Below are 6,580 nucleotides of genomic sequence, written 5' to 3'. Positions count from 1 at the left end.
ATATATATATATATATATATATATATATATATATATATATATATATATATATATATGTAATAGTTGAATTAAATTGGAAGTGAATAACCACCTTCAGATTCAGTAGGATGTGTGGGGTGCGGAAGCCACAAGCATGTGCACATGTTGCTGGGGATGGAATCCAGGGCCTCATACAAGTTAGGCAAGTGCTCTACCACTAAGCTACATCCCCAACTCTCAGCAGGAAAGTTTTTAAATAATACAGCTGATATTAAAGTACACTTTTCAAAAAGTTAAATATGTAACTCAAATTACAGAAAAACATGACAAAGACTTATTCAACTCAATAATGAGGAAAGCAATGAAACACTGATGTTGGTTCCATTGCAGAGACTTGAAATAAGATTGATAGGTTAAATGCAATATTCATTTATGTCCTGCAGGGCAATGTAATGTTAAGTTTTAGGGGGAGGATTTTGGGAGGTTCCCAGAATAATTTGTTTTTCAGAAATAATTTACATATGTACTGAATCAAAAAAATATATACATATATATAGCTTCACAGACTTTGGGTCTTTAATCCATAGTAGAAAATGAGCACCCCTCGCAAAAACCAAACAAACAAACAAAACATTTCTCTAGATAATTAAATAACGTTTTGGTGTACCAGTTAAACAACATTCCAGTATGGTTTTGAAAGACCATGCTATCTTTCCTTTATCTTATTCCCAAATTTTGAATATTTTTTCTCAGTTACATCTGCCATTTCTTAAGAACCAGCTATGTGCCTTGTGTTGTACTGAGTTCATTTGTTTGTTCCACAAATATTTACTGAGCACCCACTAAGTGCCAAGCAGTGTTTTAGGTGTTGAGACTGCAACAACAAACTCAACAAAAATCCTGCCCCAATATTGTGATTATAAGGTATACTTACTATATTTCACTGAATAATTATTGCAGATTTTTTGCCCATTTTGGGGTGGTTTTTTTTGGGGGGGGTGAAGGAGTTGTTTTTTGCAAAACAGTGGGATGCAACCATTTTATGACTTTTTTTAATTTTGTTTTGTTTTTTGTACTGGGGATTCAACCCAGGACTACTTTACCACTAAGCTATATCCCCAGTCCATTTTATTTTTTATTTTGAGAAAGGATTTCATTTAGTTGCTGAAAGCCTTGCTAAATTGCTGAGGCTGGCCTTGAACATTCAATCTTCCTGTTTCAGTCTCTCAGGTTGCTGGAATAAGAGGTGTGCACCACCAAACCCACCTATGAAGTTTTTTTTTTTTTTAATTGTGTTGTTATTACTTTAAAATCATTTGTTACTAAACTGTGTTTGGTGCTAGATTATAATGCATGGAATACTCATGAATATACATTAAAATTGAGTAGTCAAAACCAATGCACAGCATTTCTTCATAACAGTTTAGTGAACACTTTTTCAGTCTGAAAATAAAAAGTTAGTACATGAACGATTTCTGCATTGTAGTTGGAATAATATTACACTTGAAAAAAAGTTGCTAAAGTGTTGCAAAGAGAGATGTACGCAATTATATCTGTGTTCAAAGATTCTGCATTACTCTCATAGATTTTGTTATCTGGCATACTAATCTCAGCACCACACATAGAAGATGTGTTTGCAGTTAGTGCTGCAGCACTCTGAACAACCCACATAAGTCAGCTTTTGGAAATACACTGACAATGCAAGTGCACTGAGAAGTCTAGCCTCCCCTCTCACAATGTGAGAAGGCAGTGTGAGAAGACGATTGTGCATCCATATGTCACGGCTGAATGCATTGCTGTTTTTTACTTTTTAAGCAGCATAATGACAGAATCATACCACATGACAATTACAATATGAAAGGTTACAAACCAATTTTTGGACTGAAAAAAACACGGTGTGACTATTATGCTGCAGCAACAATTATACCGCAAAATATGGTGTCCTGGCTGGACTAGGCCAATCGTAGTAGTCGACTTCTACCATGTACTAGATGCATGACCTTGGCCAGCTACTTACCTTGTAGGTGCCTCGGTTTCCTCATGTCCTGCCTCCTTGGTCCTGCCATGGAGGCTTGCTTTGTTGAGCCTCTGCCAGTTGTGGAAGAACATGTCCAGATAGCCTGCTGGTGGAAAGAGCCACCTGGGCTCAACTCATGGATTAGGGGAAAGTTCAATTACATCCTGCCTATGCTCAACCAGCCCACTAGTGTATGAACAAGAATAGATGATTCTCATTTTAGCAACATTTGTGGCCAGATGTGTTCTGCAGCAATAGTGTGGCACCAGTAGGTAGAATATCACACCATAGGGTTGTTGAGAGAAGTCATTTAGTTTGGATACATAAAAAGAATAATAATTTATACCAAATATCTGGCAAGTTATAAGCATTATAAGGATTTATTAATAGGTAGAAAGGGAAAAATATGAGAAACTAAACAAAGACACAGCATGTTTTTTCTGTGAGATTATGATAAGTTGGGTTTTTAAAAATATTTTTATTAGTTATTGATGGATCTTTATTTATTTATTTGCTTATATGTGGTGCTGAGACTCAAACCCCGTGCCTCACACATGCTAGACAAGCACTCTACCACTGAGTCACAACCCCAGCCCCATGATAAGTTGTTTTTTCTGGTTTTTTTTTTCTTTTTTCTTCTCTCTCTCTCTTTCTCTCTCTCTCTTTTGTTGTTGTTGTTTTTGGTTATCTTGTTTTTTTGAGACAGGGTCTTGCCAAGTTGCCCAGACTGACCTCAAACTTGTGATCCTCCTGCCTCAGCCTCAGGTTGCTGGGATTATATGCATACACCACTGCACCTGGCCAGACAATGATAAATTCTAAGAAGAAAAGCAAAGAAGAGTGAAGGGCCAGGGGTGGGGAAGGTGCTAGTTAGCATCAGTTTTCAAGTGAATCCTCAATTTTGAGCAGGAACTTCAGGGAGAGAGAGTGAGTGAGCCACAGATTCTGGAAGAAGACTCTTCCAGGTGCAAGGAAGAGAAAGCAGACTGACAAGAGAGGCTGTTTGGTGTTTGGAGAAACAGAAAGGTCAATGAGAGAGAAGAGTAGGAGATGAAGACAAATAAGAAACAAGAAACAAAATCATGTATGGCTGTGGCATCTGAAATTTTTCTTTTTCCTTTTTTTTTTTTTTTTTGGTACTGAGATTGAACCCATGGGCACTCTACCATTGTGCTACATCCCCAGCCTTTTAAATTTTAAGACAGGTTCTGAAGGCTAAGTTGCTTAGGGCCTTGCTAAGTTACTGAGGCTGGCTTTGAAATTGCAGTCCTCCTGCCTCAACCTTCTGAGTTTCTGGGATTATAGGTGTGCACCACCACACCTGGCATGGCTGGAATTTTCTTCAAAAATGTCGCAGAAACTGCTGTCTCCAGATTCCACTCATCCTTTATTGCTCCTGGTAATAAAACTCTGACTCCCATTCCAAGTTTTAATAGAATCAGAGTCACCCAAACTAGATATTTCATTTCCTAATTTCCCTTATATCTAAAGGAAAGTGAGAGTAAATGAGGTATGCAACCTATGTTGTGTTCTTAGAATTTGCCTGGCTGGATATGTTGGAACAGGCCTGTAGTCCCAGTGACTCTGAAGGCTGATGCAGGAGGATTGCAAGTTAAAGACCAACCTCAGCAACACAGTGAGGTCCTAAACGACCTAGTGAGACCCTCAAAATTTTTTAAAAGAGGGCTAGGAATATAACTCAGTGGTAAGGCTCCCTGGGTTCAATCTCCAATACTGAAAGAAAAAGGGGTGGGGAGGGAGGAAGGAAAATTATTTGCCTGTCTCCATTTCTTATCTTTCCAACTTGATGACAAAAATATGAATATGGAAGGTTGAACCATATTCAGACATGCAAATAACCCCTAAACACATGGAAAGATGCTCAACCTCCCTCACAAAGGAAAAATGCAAACCCAAATTAGAGTACAATTCTATTTTTTTCTTATTGGTATTTAGTTTAAAAAATATATGTGGTGTGTGTGTGTGTGTGTGAGAGAGAGAGAGAGAGAGAGAAGCATACACAAACAAAAACAAAACAAATAAATCACTATCAAGAGGAAAAATAACCAATAGAAACAGACTCCAATATGGTATAGATGTTTGGATTTTTATTTATTTATTTATTTTTTGGTACAAGGTTTTGAACTCAGGGGTGTTTTATCACTGAGCTACATCCCCAGTCCTCTTCTTATTTTGAGGAAAGATATCACTCAGTTGCTTAGGGTCTCATTCAGTTGCTGAGATGAGCCTTGAACTGGCCTTAGTTTAAGAAATGAAATTTCTAGTTTGGGTGACTCTGATTTCGTTAAAACTTGCTGAGAGCCATAGCCAAGTAGGATTGATGCATGGCATTTTTGGTTGAAAGGTGACGCCAGCAAGCCATTGAGATGATATGATTATGTTAAGATCTGCATTCAATTGGATATTAGACCCCTGCTGTCTGCCTAGGCCTGCTACTTTGGAGCTCTATCGGGACTCCCGGAGAGTTCCCATTGGTTGGGGAAATGCGGTAGGAGGGATTTCCGGAGAAGGGATTTTCCTGTTGGTGTAGTGTGGCCCGGGAGAACTCCGTGTGTGTGGTTCGGCATATTTCCCAGGAGCGTGCATGGCATTGGCAGGAGTTTCAGAAATAAAGTTTGTTCCTGCTTGAGTGGCTCGTGATTTTGTGCCCAGCCAGACTGCGGCAAAAACTGGCCTTAGTTCCCCTAGTTTCTGGGAGTACAGGCATGCACTAGCACACCCAACAGATGTTGGAATTCATGGACAGGGATTTAAGTAATTATGAGTAATTATTAAAGTTACTAATGGAAAAGATTGGATAAAGATATTCACCAAAATGATAAAACTATTTTTTAAAAAGCTACTGGAAATGCTAAAACAAAACAAAAACACACACACAAAAACAGACATGAAGAATGCCTATGACAGGATCATCTTATAAGGAATCAGTGAACGTGAAGATAGATCCACAGAAATTACCCAAACTGAAACAAAGAGAATTTTAAAAAGCTGTGGAACAATATCAAACAGTGTCAGACTCAGACTTGGAATCCTAGAAAGAGATGAGAGAGAAAAAAATAATGAAGCAGAAGAAATCCTTTTTAAAAAATGGCTGATATATATTTCTGAAATCAATGAACAATGTCCAACTACAAATCTAAGAAACTTAGAGGACATCAAGCAAGAAACATACCAAGCAAACCCCCCCCCACACACACACCTAGTTGTATCCTGTCAAGCTGTTTAAACAAAAGACAGAGAACATATTAGAGGCAACCAGAGAGAGAGGACCAGTGTTATAAGGAAAGAATTACAACAGACTTCTTTCATGCCAGAAGACAATGGAGTGACATCTTTAAAATGCTGGAAGAATAAAACAAACAAGAAATAAAAACTTTCTCAGTGAAACAGAAACTGAGAGAATTAATCATCAGCAAACCTGTACTATAGGAGGAAGAACAAGACAGAGAAATCTCGGTTCACAGGATGGGCTCCTGGAGCAGGACTTCCCTTGTACCTTTGAACGGTTACATAGAAGAGAAATCAATGTTTTCTTTTTTATGGTATTTTGGATCTCTGTGTTGAAGCACTTTAGCCTGTATTCTAATTAATACAAAGGAAGATCCATTGTTTGAGATCTCCCTTGGGTTTTAAAAGGCTGATTCTAGCTGCTTGCTGTGTCTAGAAAATAAAGAGTCAAGTAATAACTATAGTAATAACAGCTATAGTAATAACAGGTGAGAGATGACCAGTTTTAATATTGGGGGTGATGAGAAGTTATAAGAAGTGGTTAGATTCTGAATACATTTTGAAAGTAAAGCTAACAGCATATTAAAGGTTTAGATATAGGATCTATAAGAAGCAACAATTATGGGTTAATCCAATCTTTCTTTTGACAAAGTGAGGGTTGGATTTGAAATGTGTTGAGATAAGGGAACTTAAAAACACAGGCTTGAAGAAGGAAACCAGGAGTTTGTTTGTGGACATGTTAAAGGTGAGATGTTCATTCAATGTGCAAGTGGAGATATTGAAATACCAGTTGGATAGAATGTATAGATTTTGGGGTTAGGTGCAATTTAGATAAATAAATTTGGGGGTCATTAGCACAGCGATGATATTTAAAGTCAAAAGACTGGAAGAGATCATATGAAGACCAAACCCTGGGGCAGGGGAGAAACAGGTAAAGAAGACTGAGGAGATGAAGACAATGCTGCTATAAGAAAACCAAGGGAAAGTGAAGTTCTAAAAGCCAAGAGAGTGTTAGAGTCTGTAAACAAGTCAAAATAACACCTGGCATTTTGCCAGGGGAATGTTAAAGTTCGTAAACAAGTCTGGATGGTGCCTGGCAAAATGTCAGAGGGAGTGGTTTGAGAAGTAACAAAACCGAGCCATTAGGTGTAGAGATTCCTGATTGGTTGACTGATGTATCTAGTTTATGCTAATTAGATAAGCTGTGTGGAATGTATAAATACTGCTCCTGTCCTGCAATAAACGGCTCCTACTCCTGCTGTATCAACGTACAGAAGTTATTCGTCACCCCCCGATTATTTTGCTGCAGCCGGACTGCGGCAGATGGTGGCCCGT

Source organism: Marmota marmota, unplaced genomic scaffold (genome assembly GCF_001458135.2).
Source record: "Marmota marmota marmota unplaced genomic scaffold, marMar, whole genome shotgun sequence".
Lineage (NCBI taxonomy): Eukaryota > Metazoa > Chordata > Mammalia > Rodentia > Sciuridae > Marmota > Marmota marmota.
Note: the sequence above shows the minus strand (reverse complement) of the source record.